The 14,823-nt window shown below is 37.3% G+C and overlaps 1 protein-coding gene across 2 annotated transcripts in view; it reads right to left on the bottom strand.

Moving 5' to 3' along the window:
- The window catches only part of LOC150098343 (uncharacterized), a 554,092-nt gene that overhangs the window by 100,956 nt on the left and 438,313 nt on the right, over positions 1-14,823 (bottom strand). The gene's annotated exons all lie outside the window — the stretch shown is intronic.

Below are 14,823 nucleotides of genomic sequence, written 5' to 3'. Positions count from 1 at the left end.
GTCACCAAAAGGTGTCACACCTTATTACTAAAATACTCCACATTAGAGATAGATGTTGAAAGTTTTTCCTTTGAAAGCTTACACTTAGATAAAGAGTGAAACCAGGAATATAATTTCTTGGCATCTTTCATTTATAATACAGGTATCCATCGTTATACGTGATCTCACTTTACGCATTTTCACTATAATGCGAGTTTAAAAAGTTCATTTAAAAAATCGCAACCGGTAGCGATTTTGCAGTCACTCTGTGCATGGTCACGTGACTGTGCGTGCACCGCTTTGACAAGTGGCATCGTGCTGCATGTCAGGCTCACAGAAGGTGTAGAACTAGTAAGTAGTAAGCTCCATTGTTAGAGCTTCTGCAATGCAAACATTATGGAAAAAAAAGAGGTAATTGTGATCAAAATACTTCCAAGACTAAAAAACAGAGAAAAACTATAACACTGGAGGAAAAATTAGAAGTTATAAAGAGGTATGAATGTAATGAGCGCACAGTCAACATAGTCAGAGCTACAGGAATTTCAGAATCAACTTTAGGAACAATAAGAAATCAAGCAGAGAAAATAAAAGAAAGTTGTAAATGTGTGACAAGAATGTCGACAACTAAGATAACACAGATAAGGGCACCAATTATGGAGAAATTGGAAAGGATGTTGGCCCAATGGATTGAACATGAAAATCAATGTGCTGTTCCATTATCCACCTTGATTATCCAGGCTAAAGCGAAAAGTTTGTTTGATGATTTGAATGCTATAGATCCTGATCCTAAAGTTGCATCTTTTGCTGCAACTTTAGGTGCAGGGTGGTTTGAACGTTTCAAGGTGCGACATGGATTCCATAATCTCAAGCTGACTGGCGAGGCTGAGGGAGCAGATGTTGTTGCTGCTGATAACTTTCCAGCAAAATTTCTAAGTGTAATTCAGGAACATGGTTATTTGCCTCAGCAAGTGTTCAATCTCAACGAAATGACAAAATTTGTGTGTTTTGTTTAAGTTTAAATAATTCATTCATTAAAATTTCTTTTGCTCACAGGTGTAAAGTTTTCATTTTTTTATCCTTCTGAAGAAACCCCTATCCCTATCTCACCCATGCTCAATTCAACGCAACTTTACGCAATTTCATGTTACGAGATTATTTCATAGAACCAGTTAATCGAATAAAGCGGGGGACACCTGCATAACCAAGTGGAAAAACATTCAACATCTATCTCTAATCCAGAGTATTTTAGTAATAAGGTGTGACACTGTTTGGCTACTTGTGTATGGAAATAAGACTTCTGCATTACTTCAACCTTGGTATCACTTCTGGGTCTGGCCGCCACTGATGATACTTCAATAAAGTTTGAAACCAGTCTGGGTAGTGGCCCTTCCTATAGCATTATACATGTTTGTAAGGATATGCCTTACATTATGGGGTACTAAGGCAACTGATATGAAGTCTTGGCCTCTATATACAAGTTGCCCAGTCATGGAGTTACTTCATGTGCAAACTTTGTTTGCTTACACTTGAATAAAGGCTGAAACCAAGAATATAATTTCTTGGCATCTTTAATTTATAATATAACCAAGTGGAAAAACTCAACTATTTCTCATGGTGTGTAACCAAGGACTGATGTGTAAATACAATTTCACATCAGTCCTTGGTTTAAATGAGTATATTATACCCATTATTAAGAAATTACTGAATAACTATTTTGAATGTTGAAAGTTTTTTCACTTGGCTAGACTATAAATTATAAATGGATTCCACAATTCTCATTCTACAGCCAACCTCAAGCTAATCTCACCCACACAGTCCATGGAAAGATTTGGAGAAACCCATGTTATCATTGTTTATTTCAACAAGATCTGTTGAACAAATTGCCATCTTATAGCCTCCCTTCTATGCTCCGTGATTGGATTGCTAGCTTCCACATGGGTCATTCATTGTGTCATGGTGGATGACTTCTTCTCATCCGATTTCACCCATCAATGCTGGGGTGCCTTAGGATTCTGTACTCTCACCTATGCTTTTCCTCCTTTAGAATGAATTCCTTTTTCAGACTTCAAATCCTATTCACAGCTTTGCCAGTACTCTGCATTCCTGTTCCTCATTCAATAAATTCTGCAGTACTCTAATGTCGGATGCCTCAAGATCTTCCATAACCATGACTTGAACACTGATCTCCTGAACATCTGCAAATGGGACAAAGATACCTTAGTAAATTTCAATACTAAAAATACTCAAGCCTGCCTTATTACCTGTAAGAAAAATCTTACCTCACCACTCTAATTTTTGATAATGCTCCAATTTCCTTTCAAAATCAACTTTCTCTTTTTGGGTTAAATCTCACATGTAATTTATCTTGACACAAACATATTACCTGAATAGCCTTCTCAGCCTCTAAAAAACCTGTTTTAAAAATTACTTCTCTTCCTCTCAACTCCTAATACTTTATACGGCTCAGATCTGACTAACTATGGAGTAGTGTTCCCACATTTGGGATAGAGCACCCAAGATCTCTCTAAGAATTCTTAATGATATTAAGAAGAGTACAATCAGCTTAACAGATGATCCTAGACTCCCTTAAAATCACTTTATCATAGGCTCTCTGTTTCAGTGCTGTGCCTTTGCTTCTCTGAATTGACTGCTTCCATTTATCCACTTTCTTCTAACCACATAAGAACTAGAGCATACACTGTCCAGCTCCAAACATTCTAACTTCTCATCAGCTTCCTTCATTCCATCCACCTCTATTCTTTGGAACGATCTTCCTCATACTGTTGTTCATCACAGAGTACAATCTCCCACTCTTTAAGAAACATATCAACAGACTAAATTTTTTTTCCTTAATCACTTGTCCACACATGGCACTAAAATATCTTCACAACTGGACTACTTGTACACAGAGGAAAATGTGACCCTTCCCATAGGGCAAAGCACTGTACATGTCTGAAAGCAGTGTGCTTTGCATTATAGGATAGTAAGGCAACTGGTGTGAAGTCATGCGCATATAAGAAGATACTTCTTACACTTGGATAAATCATTAAACCAAGAATATAATTTTTTGAAATCTTTAAATTTATATTTTGTATGTAATAGATATTTCTAAAGAGGTACTACTAAGAAAATTAAATGCTTCAAAACAGGTCAAAAACAGATGTATCAAGAAACATAATAAAAGAAGTATATCATAGATAGCATTAGAAAGCATGTGTCGAAATAAACAGGATGCTAGATTACTTGCTAAAAACCGATTCTATAATGTAATTTTCCCCTTTAATTGTAAATTTACATATTCTCTTTGTTTATTTTGTCATATCTGGTAACAATCTGAAATTTAATCCATAGTTTGAACATAATCTTAACGACATCTTTTGAAAAAAGTTCAGTTAGAATTCTGCACAAGAAGTGAGGAACACTTCAAAGGACTTTTGAACCCAAAGGGAATTAGCTAGTACAGATGTAACACAGATGTTCACAAGAAAACAGACAACCAGCCACAGAACATGCATCAACAAATACAACATATCTGGAAATATGATTATCGACCCTATCGCTGAGTAAAACAGCTTTACAAGAAGCCAAGTGGCTTGTCATTAAAAGACCATTTATCATCATCATCATCATCAAATTCCTGACATGTACCCTCAAGGGGTGTGCCATATCCTCAAGGATATGATAGTACTACATGCAAAATTTACCTCATTACTAACTTCCTATCAAAAATTTTCCTCCAAATCAATTTGTTACCTGTCAAGATTCCAACATTATCAGATCTTATATTTCTATCTTCTAAGGCTTTTTACCATATCAATCCACCTATATCCTGGTCTTCCATCTTTTTCCTGCCAACTTGGCAGGGAACATTTGTTTTGCTAATCTTTCCTCGCCCATTCTATCTAAGTGACCATATCACCTGAGATTAGCTCTGCTAACACATTCCTGGATGCTTACAATGTCAAGTTCTTTCCTAATATCCTTGTTTTTAATATGATGTTGACATTGAAGCCATCTGTTCACACCCCTAATCTTTCTCAGAACTCTCATATCTGCGGTCAAGTGATTTACTTCTAACCCAGCTCTCATATCCATAAGTTAAAGTTGGTTTGAACTGTCTTGTATACAGCTAAAATGAGCTAATTTAGCTAATTTTTGACTAATTTCTCTCTTATTCGATATAAATTTATTCAGTTGACTTCCTACCATACCAGCTTTGTTGATTCTGTTGTCTATTTCCACATTTAATTTACCATCTTCAGTAAAAATCGTGCCTAAGAAGCTGAAATGTTTTACTTGTTCTATAGGTTCTTCATTCACAATGCAGTTGACATTTTCAATGCTTCTGCCTATTTTCATTGTGTTTGTCTTGTTATTGCTGACTTTCATACCATATCTATTACAACAGTTATTCAATTTAGTTAGAGAATCTTGCAGACTTGTACCAGATTTATTTAAAAGTATAACATCATCTGCATAAAGAAAATAGCTGACATTAACATAGCCAATTTTGATATCAAGTAGTAAGACTTATACGTTGGTTAGACATAACTGGTAATTAATTTACGGAATTGACAACGCATATAAAGTAAATTAATTAAAGATAACTTTAATGAATCACTTCTATATTTCGGCAATGTCACATTGCCATCTTCGGGAACATAAAGATATGGTATGTGCACTAAGGAACTAACAAAGCAAATGAGGAAGAAAATAAGAACTAATTTTGTTCCTAAAGTCCTAATGGTGCCCTCTTGCGGGCTAATTTGGTAGTCTTGGCAGTTGGGCTGAAGTTCTCAAAATGAAAGTCTCCCAAATTTGGGGCAGTTTCATGCACCCAAATTTGTTGAGGTTAGGAACGTTTTTTAGAGCTGCTGACGATTCTTTGAATAGTCTTTCGTATTTAAACTTGCTGCGATGGATTATTTTTGTCTTCTTCCAACGAATTTTATGGTGGGTATCTAAGGCATGGTCTGCCAGCCCAGAGCGGCTGTACTGGTGAAACCGGATGTAGTCTTGGTGTTCTGAAATCCTGATATTTGTTGTTCTGCCTGTTTGGCCAAAGTAGGACAATTTGCAGCTGCAAGGGACCTGGTATACACCAGGTAGGTCTAGGGGAAGTGGTTGGTCTTTGGTAGAGCGGATGTAGTCGGTGTTCTCACGAAAGCCAAACCTCCAAAATCCAACTTATCCAAAAACGAATATACAGCCCTACAAGAATTAAAAAACAACAAAAAAAATAGTAATCACCAAAGCTGATAAGGGAAGCGCCACTGTGGTACTCAATCAAAAAGACTACAAAGGTAAGCTAAATTCTTTAATACGAGACCGTAATACTTACCTCCCCATTGAATATAATCCTACCAACTCTCAGATCAGAACTATCCACAGACTCCTTAAGGAAGTCACTTCTTGGCCTGTGGAAGTCACCAACAAACTTAAACCTTATAACTCTAGACCCCCCCGATTATATGGACTCCCAAAAATACATAAACAAAATGTGCCATTACGTCCCATAGTGGATGGCATTGATTCCCCCACATATAAATTAGCCAAACATTTAGCCAAAATGCTCACACACTACACTGGCAACACACCATCAAACATAAAAAACTCGGCCCACTTTAAAGCCAGTATAGAAAACCTCACACTCCAACACACTGACATAATGGTCAGTTTTGACGTCTCCTCCCTATTCACTAATGTCCCACTCAAAGAAACCTTTGAGCTCATCCAAGCCAAGTTTCCTCCCGATATCTCAGCCCTATTTCAGTTCACAATGAACTCAGGCTATTTCGTTTGGCAAGGAAAGTTCTACAAACAGATAGAGGGGACAGCCATGGGTTCACCACTTTCCCCACCCTTGGCCAATTTCTTTATAGAGACATTTGAAGAGAAAGCCTTAAACTCCGCCCCACAAAAACCCACTATTTGGCTTCGTTATGTGGATGATGTGTTTGCTATTTGGCCACATGGCTCAGATACACTCCACTCCTTCCTAACACACTTAAACAACCAACATCCCAGAGTCCAGTACACCTTAGAAAAAGAGGAAAACAACACCCTCCCCTTCCTAGACACTTTAATCACCCGCCAGCTTGATGGATCTTTGGTTTTCTCTGTTTACAGAAAACCCACCCACACTGGCAGATACATTCACCAGCAATCCCACCCCCCCCCCCTCACAACAATATGGGGTGATAAAAACACTATATAACAGGGCAAAATTAATCTGCTCAGATGACAAGGCCCTGACTATGGAACTAAACCACATCCTCAACACTTTCTTAGCCAATGGCTACAACCCCAAAAAAATCCAAAAAATACTAAAACCTGTAAACCACAACCCCCCTCCCCCCCTCCACAATAAAGACTACACCAAGTCTATCACTATCCCCTACATCCAGGGCACCTCTGAAAAAATAACTAATATCCTCAAAAAATATGACCTTACTTCCTGTTACAGACCATATAAAAAGTTGGCATCCCTTATCCGCTCTACCAAAGACCAACCACTTCCCCTAGACCTACCTGGTGTATACCAGGTCCCTTGCAGCTGCAAATTGTCCTACTTTGGCCAAACAGGCAGAACAACAAATATCAGGATTTCAGAACACCAAGACTACATCCGGTTTCACCAGTACAGCCGCTCTGGGCTGGCAGACCATGCCTTAGATACCCACCATAAAATTCGTTGGAAGAAGACAAAAATAATCCATCGCAGCAAGTTTAAATACGAAAGACTATTCAAAGAATCATCAGCAGCTCTAAAAAACGTTCCTAACCTCAACAAATTTGGGTGCATGAAACTGCCCCAAATTTGGGAGACTTTCATTTTGAGAACTTCAGCCCAACTGCCAAGACTACCAAATTAGCCCGCAAGAGGGCACCATTAGGACTTTAGGAACAAAATTAGTTCTTATTTTCTTCCTCATTTGCTTTGTTAGTTCCTTAGTGCACATACCATATCTTTATGTTCCCGAAGATGGCAATGTGACATTGCCGAAATATAGAAGTGATTCATTAAAGTTATCTTTAATTAATTTACTTTATATGCGTTGTCAATTCCGTAAATTAATTACCAGTTACCAATTTTGATATCAGGTTTATTATATTTAATACCACTTTCCTTCAGTGTAATCCAAATAGATAATGAATAACACAGATTTAACATTAAACCATCTTCCTGTACTTCCTTCAATTTTAACTGCTGACTTACAACTCAAATAAAGACTTAAGTATTGCTTGATATAATATCTCACTAACACCATACAACTGTAGCGTTTTGAATAGCTTCTCTCTTGGCACTTTGTCATATGCCTTTTCTAGATCTACAAAACTTAAATACAGATCTTTGTTATATTCCCATGATTTCTCCACTATTTTTCGGAAAGTGAAAATCTGATCCTGACAGCCTTTATTTGGCCTGAATCCAGCATGTTCTTCACCAAGCTTCTCTCAAGTATACTTGCATAAATCTTAGCAGGAATACTCAGTAATGAAATGCCTCTGCAATTCTCACATTCAGTTTTATTTCCCTTTTTATATATGTGTACTATGAAAGTGCTACTCCAATCATCTGAAATTCTTCCCTCTGTCCAGGCCTTCTGAAATATGCAGTACAGCCACTGTAAGACTTTTATACCTCCATACTTGAGCCTTTCTGGTCGAATATCATCTATTTTGCTAAAAGCAATCAAAAGCCTGCATTTCAGGCTTTTGATGACCTTTTCTACTTCAAGTATGGATATGTATTCCTGATTGCATGCCTGATCAGAGTTTTTTCCCCACTGTTATGTCACTGATTGTTTCATTTAGCAATTTTTCAAAGTAATTACTCCATACTTCAGGGATATCTTTTTCTCCCATTTTCAAGTCACCTTTATCATCTCTAACTCCTTTTACAGCACACTTTCCTCCATTCCTAAGCTTCTTCAACAACCTCCAGAATATTTTGCCACCTTCTTGATATTTATTTTCTATATTCTTGCCAAAGTCCTCCCATGACTTTTGTTTAGATAGTTTTACACAGTGTTTAGCATTCTTGCATTTGTCTCTATATTCTCTAAGAGCACAAGCTGACTTATTTGACAGCAACTTTTGATATGCTTTCTTCTTTTCCTTCTCTGCCTCTTTAACTTCCTGTGTCCACCATGGAGTTCTGAGTTTTCTATCCTTGCAGACAACGTAACACACATGCCTTTCTGGCTGAATCAATTTATGTTTTCTTCAAGGCTTTCGAATGAATCTCCAAGGTTTGGTTCCTGTTCTCAAACTCCTTAATTTTTTCTTCAATAATGTTTGTGTATTTCAGTCTACAGTTCACATCTGAGAGCTGCTCGACTTTTATTCGCTTTAAAACTTTCTTACATATTCTTCTTTTCAATGTGAAATTCAATTTCATTTTGCTCAAGACTAAATAGTGATCACTTCCAATTTCAAATTCTGTGTACAATAGTGTCCTGCACCAGGGAGAAAACATCACTATCAAGAATAACATAGTCAATGAGAGTTGTTGAAAGTTTTTTACTTGGTTATATTATAAATTAAAGATACCAAGAAATATATACTTGGTTTAATCCATTATCGAAGTGTAAGCACACAAAGTTTGCGCCTGAAGTATCTTCAGGACTGAGGCAACTCGTGGTAAAGGAGGACCAAGCTCTCATCACTCTTTGTCTTAGTATCTCCCATAATGCAAAGCAAATCTCCTTGCAGACATGTATAATGCTATGCATTAAGGGAAGGGCCACTACCCAGACTGGTTTCAACCTTTATTGAGGTCTCGTCAGTGGGAGCCAGACCCAGAGGTGGTGATACGAAGGTGGAAGCAATGGAGAAGTCATATTTACCTATATGAGTCGCCAAAAGGTGTCTCACTTTATTATTCAGTTACTCTGGATTTAGAGAAAGATGTTGGAAGTTTTTTCCCACTTGGTTAGATTATAATAAATTTAGTTTAAACCTTTATCCAAGTGCAGGCAAACAAAGTTTGCACCTGAAGTATCTTCAGGACTGAGGAAACTCGTGGTAAAGGTGGACCAAGCTCTCATCACTCTTTGTCTTAATATCTCCCATAATGCAAAACACATCTCCTTGTGGACATGTATAACGTTATGCATTATGGGAAGGGCCTAGACCGGTTTAGACCTTTATTGAGGTCCCATCAGTGCGAGCCAGACCCAGAAGTGGTGATACTGAGGTGAAAGTGATGGAGAAGTCATATTTCCATATACCAGTTGCCAAAAGGTGTCACACCTTATATTAAAAATACTCTGGATTAGAGATAGATAGTTGTTGATGGTCTTTCACTTGGTTATATTATAAATTAAAGATACCAAGAAATCTTGAAAGATACTTCAGGCACAAACTTTGTGTGCTTACACTTGGATAATGGATTAATCCAAATATATAATTTTTTGGTATCTTTAATGTATAATATAACCAAGTGAAAAACTTTTGGAGTCTGAAACTGGTCTGGGCAGTGACCCTTCACTTAATGCAAAGCATTATACATGTCTGCAAGGAGATGTGCTTTGCATTATGGGATACTGAGGCAAGCGATGAGAACTTATACCACCTTTGCCACGAGTAACCCCAGTACTGATAGATATTTCAGGTGCAAACTCTGTTTGCTTACACATGGATAATGAATTAAACCAAGTATATAATTTCTTGGTATCTCATCATCATCATCAAATTCCTGCTATGTACCCTCAAGGGGTGTACAGGATATGACAAAACTACATGAAAAAATTACATTACTAACTTCCTATCTACAATTTTTCTCCAAATCAGTCTGTTACTTGTCAAGACTCCAACATTATCAGATCTTATATTTCTATCGTCTAAGGCACTTCGTACCGTATCAATCCACCTATATCTTGGTCTTCCTCTGAGTTGTTTTTCTGCCAACCTGGCAGAGAACACTTGTTTTGCTAATCTTTCCTCTCCCATTCTATTTAAGTGACCATACCACCTGAGATTAGCTCTGCTAATGCATTCCGATGCTGACAATGTCAAGTTCTTTCCTGATATCCTCATTTTTAATATGATATTGCCATTGATGCCATCTGTTCACGCCTCTAATCTTTCTCAGGACTCTCATATCTGCGGTCTCTAGTCTTTGTTCAAGTGTTTTACTTCTGACCAAGCTCTCAGATCCATAAGTTAAAACTGGTTTGAACACTGTCTTGTATACAGCTAATTTAGTGTTCCGACTAATTTCTCTCTTATTCCATATGAATTTATTCATTTGACTTCCCACCATACCAGCTTTGCTGATTCTGTTGTCTATTTAAAAAAAAAAAATCAGCTAACGCCTTTTTATTCCCCGTATACGGGGAGTAGGCGAGGCCATTTAGCCCTATCGAACTTTTGGAGACTGAGTGGGCAGTTCAATCTCCACTGGTACCAATCAGAGATAGATGGCCCAAGGCTATCACTAATTAAGCGGTACTCAGTGAAGAGAGACGGCTCAAATGTGCCGCCATCTCGTGGTCCCTAACCCTAACACAATATATTTAATGTCTGAAATAATGTGGGTTCTACGGTCGATTTTCTTGAGTTTACAGGACGAAAAACCCGAGTTTCCGGGAGGAAAAACCTGCTTGCCCGTGCCAGAGATCGACTAACTCGGGAACCGGTCGAAAAAAGGCTTAGAAAAATTTCCTCTAGTCGCCGACTAGACTCGAAACCAAGTCTTCCTTCGTGCGGCCAAGCGCGGTGGTTGGCAAACGCCACATGCACTGAGCTACACAGGCTCTCTGTTGTCTATTTCTATATTTAATTTACCATCTTCAGTAAAAATTGTGCCTAAGTAGCTGAAATGTTTTACTTGTTCCACAGGTTCTCCATTCACAACACAGTTGACATTTTCAATGATTCTGCCTATTTTCATTGTCTTTGTCTTTTTATTGCTGACCTTCATACCATATCTATTACAACAGCAATTCATAGTCAGAGAATCTTGCAGAATGTTAGCGGATTTATTTAGAAGTATAACATCATCCGCATAAAGCAAACAGCTGACATTAACATCTCCAATTTTGATATCAGGTTTAATACAACTTTCCTTCATAATGTGATCCATATAGATAATGAATAACAGAGGGGATAATGTACATCCTTGTCTCACACCACATTTAACATTAAACCATCTTCCTGTATTTCCTTCAATTCTAACTGCTGACTTACAACTCAAATAAAGACTAATTATTGCTTGATATAATGCCCTATTGACACCATATAACTGCAGCGTATTGAATAGCTTCTCTCTTGGCACCTTGTCATATGCCTTTTCCAAATCGACAAAACTTAAATACAGATCTTTGTTAGATTCCCATGCTTTCTCCACTATTTGTCGTAAAGTGAAGATCTGATCCTGACAGCCTCTATTTGGCCTGAATCCAGCTTGTTCTTCACCAAGCTTTTCTTCCACAATTCTTCTCAACCGTTTCTCAAGTATACTTGCATAGATCTTGCCAGGAACACTCAGTAGGGAAATACCTCTGTAATTCTCACATTCAGTTTTATTTCCCTTTTTATATATGGGTACTATGAGAGCTCTACTCCAATCATCGGGAATTCGTCCCTCTGTCCAGGCTTTCTGAACTATACAGTGCAGCCACTGTAAGACTTTTGTACCACCATACTTCAGCATTTCTGGTCGAATATCATCTACTACTGCTGCCTTTCCACATTTCAAGCCTTTAATGGCTTTTTCTACTTCAAGTATGGATATGTATTCCTGACTGCATGCCTGGTCAGTGTTTTTTACCACTGTGCTGTGATCACTGCTTGTTTCATTTAGTAATTTTTCAAAGTAATTACTCCATACTTCAAGGATATCTTTTTCTCCTGTTTTCATGTCACCATTATCATCTCTAACTCCTTTTACAGCACTCTTTCCTCCATTCCTAAGCTTCTTCAACAACCTCCAGAATATTTTGCCACCTTCTTGATATTTATTTTCTATATTCTTGCCAAAGTCCTCCCATGACTTTTGTTTAGCTAGTTTTATACACTGTTTAGCTTTCTTACATTTGTCTCTGTATTCTGTAAGAGTAAAAGCTGACTTATTTGCCAGGAACTTTTGATATGCTTTCTTCTTTTCCTTCACTGCCTCTTTAACTTCCTGTGTCCACCAGAGAGTTCTGATTTTTTTATCCTTACAGACAACCTCACCACATGCCTCTCTGGCAGAATCAATCAATGTTTTCTTCAGAGTTTGCCACTGAATCTCCAAGGTTTGATTCCTGTTCTCAAACTCTTTCATTTTCTTTTCAATAATCTTTCTGTATTTTAGTCTACAGTTCACATCTGAGAGCTGCTCAACTTTTATTCGCTTTAAAACTTTCTTACATGTCATTCTTTTCAATATGAAATTCAATTTTATCCTGCTCAAGACTAAATAGTGATCATTTCCAATTTCAAATCCTCTGTACACTCTGGTGTTCTGCACCAGGGAGAAAACATCACTATCAACAATAACATAGTCAATGAGACTTTTCTTATTCCTGGCCTCTTCTCTCCATGTGAATTTGTGCACATTTTTATGTTGGAACATGGTGTTAGTAATAACCAGACCATGTCCTGAGCAGAAATCCAACAGATATTTGCCATTATTATTAGCTTTGCTCTTTTCTCCAAATTTTCCCAAAACATTTTTGTATGTCTCACAATCATTTCCTACTCTGCTATTTAGATCTCCAACAAGGACCAACTTTTCATTTTTCACTGTGTCAGTTGCTTTCTCTAAAGTCTCAAGAAATTCCTCCATTTCTACTTTAGTAGAACCTTCTGTGGGACAATAGGCACAAATAAGTCTCATTGTCCAGCTCCCCCCATTCTGATATTTGCCCACATCACTCTACTTCAAATTTCCTGCCATTCAAGAAGATTAGCCTCATATTTAGTGTTGAACGCTATGGCTACTCCTTCTTTTCCTTGATTGTCATTGCCTTAATATAACATTTTGTATTTGTTGCTCAGAAAGATCTCACCAGTTTTTGTCTTTTTTGTTTCAGTCACTCCTATTATATCGATCTGGTACTTATCCAATTCCTTAGCTAGCTACATTTCTCTGCCATTCAGGTCTTCTTATGTTGATAGTACTGATTTTGAACTCTGGTGATGTTGAGTTAGGTTTAGGATTTGTTCCAGTAGCTGACCAATTATTTATTTAGCAAATTGTCTGCATTACAGGACGTACGAAAAGAATAAACACTAGTAATTACTAGAACACAGAGAATTAAAAAATAAAAGCAGATTTTATTCGCATGTCTAGTTTCATCTTTCACAGACTTATTCAGGTGCAATAAACATAGAAATAACCAGCAAGATGCAAACTTACTTCGTATTGAATCCATTTTCACCATTAACAACACTAGACCTCCTGCAGACAACATCACCTCTTCAGAATGACAGGCTATTAAATGTCTTCAGAATAATAAAGACATTATCATGCTTCCAGAAGATAAAGGAACTGCTACAGTTGTTCTCAACACAGCAGATTATCACAACAAGATACTAGATTTATTACAAACTGACACTTATTCTAGTCTAGAAAGAGATTCTACTAGAGAACTTCATAACCACACAAACAATCTCTTGAGAACTACAATGGAATTACCAAGAAATTTATATCTTTCTCTCCATTCTCTCCATCCACTGATCCCTTGTCTATATGGATTACCTAAAGTCAATAAGGAGAATATCCCATTACATCCTATAGTTGATGGTATCGATTCTCTGATGTACAACCTTTCTAAATATCTTGCCACTTCTCTAAAATGTTTCTCTGGCAAATCTTCATCCTTCATCAAAAACTCAATGGATTTTGTCTACAGCTTTAAGGATATCACCATCAAAGACACAGAAATCATTACCAGTTTTGACAATTTCCTTATTTACAAATGTTCCTACAGAGGAAGTTCTTTCACTATTAAAAGACAAAGTATCTAAGAAGATCTTAGCCTTATTGACACACACTGTGTTAATTCTGGATACTTCAAATTTCAGAACACAATCTATAAACAAAATTCGAAACTAGCTATGGGAAATCCTTTATCTCCAGAACTTGCTAACATCTATATGGAAGATTTTCAAGAAAAGGCTCTCATCCTTTAAAACCAAAGATTTGGAAACATTACACTGCCGACATCTTTTTAATTTGGGAACATGGCCTCGAATCCCTGTGGAACTTCCAAGACCATTTGAATAATATACACCCTAACATAAAGTTTACAGCTGAGTTGGAAGTCAACAGTTCACTGTCTTTTCTGGATGTCAAACTGACCCGTTCAGCAGGAAAATTCAAGATTTCTATTTACAGAAAACCTACCCATACGGACAGGTATCTTCCACCACTCCCACCACTATCCTCCACAAAAATTCAGGATTATTTCTACATTCAGACACTGGACTCGCTTGCTTCTTTCTGACGAAGAACTTAATGAGGAACTCAATCTCCTAACTACATTTCAACTAAATGGCTACTCAATGAAGACTATCAACAAACTCCTGTTCAATCCTCTCCCTCACCGCAATGAAGACACAACAATTTTTAAAGGGAACATTTCTATTCCTTACATCAGCTCTGTCACACCAAAATTGGCAAAAATTCTAAGAAAATATAACATATGGACTTTCTTCAGGACACTACCAAAGCTACGTTCCCTTTTAAGTTGGCCAAAGACTAGGCATAACAATCTCAAATATCCCGGAGTCTACCAGATTTTCTGTAATTGTGGTAAACCATACTTTGGCCAGATGGAAAAATCAATCGAACTTTGCATCAAGGAACATCAAAGAGATATAAATTACAAGAGAACACGAGCCAGT

This window comes from Typopeltis vanoorti, chromosome 15 (assembly GCF_054136105.1).
Source record: "Typopeltis vanoorti isolate ZY-2024b chromosome 15, IOZ_Tvanoo_1.0, whole genome shotgun sequence".
NCBI lineage: Eukaryota > Metazoa > Arthropoda > Arachnida > Uropygi > Thelyphonidae > Typopeltis > Typopeltis vanoorti.
Note: the sequence above shows the minus strand (reverse complement) of the source record. Positions and strands in the feature narration are given on the sequence as shown.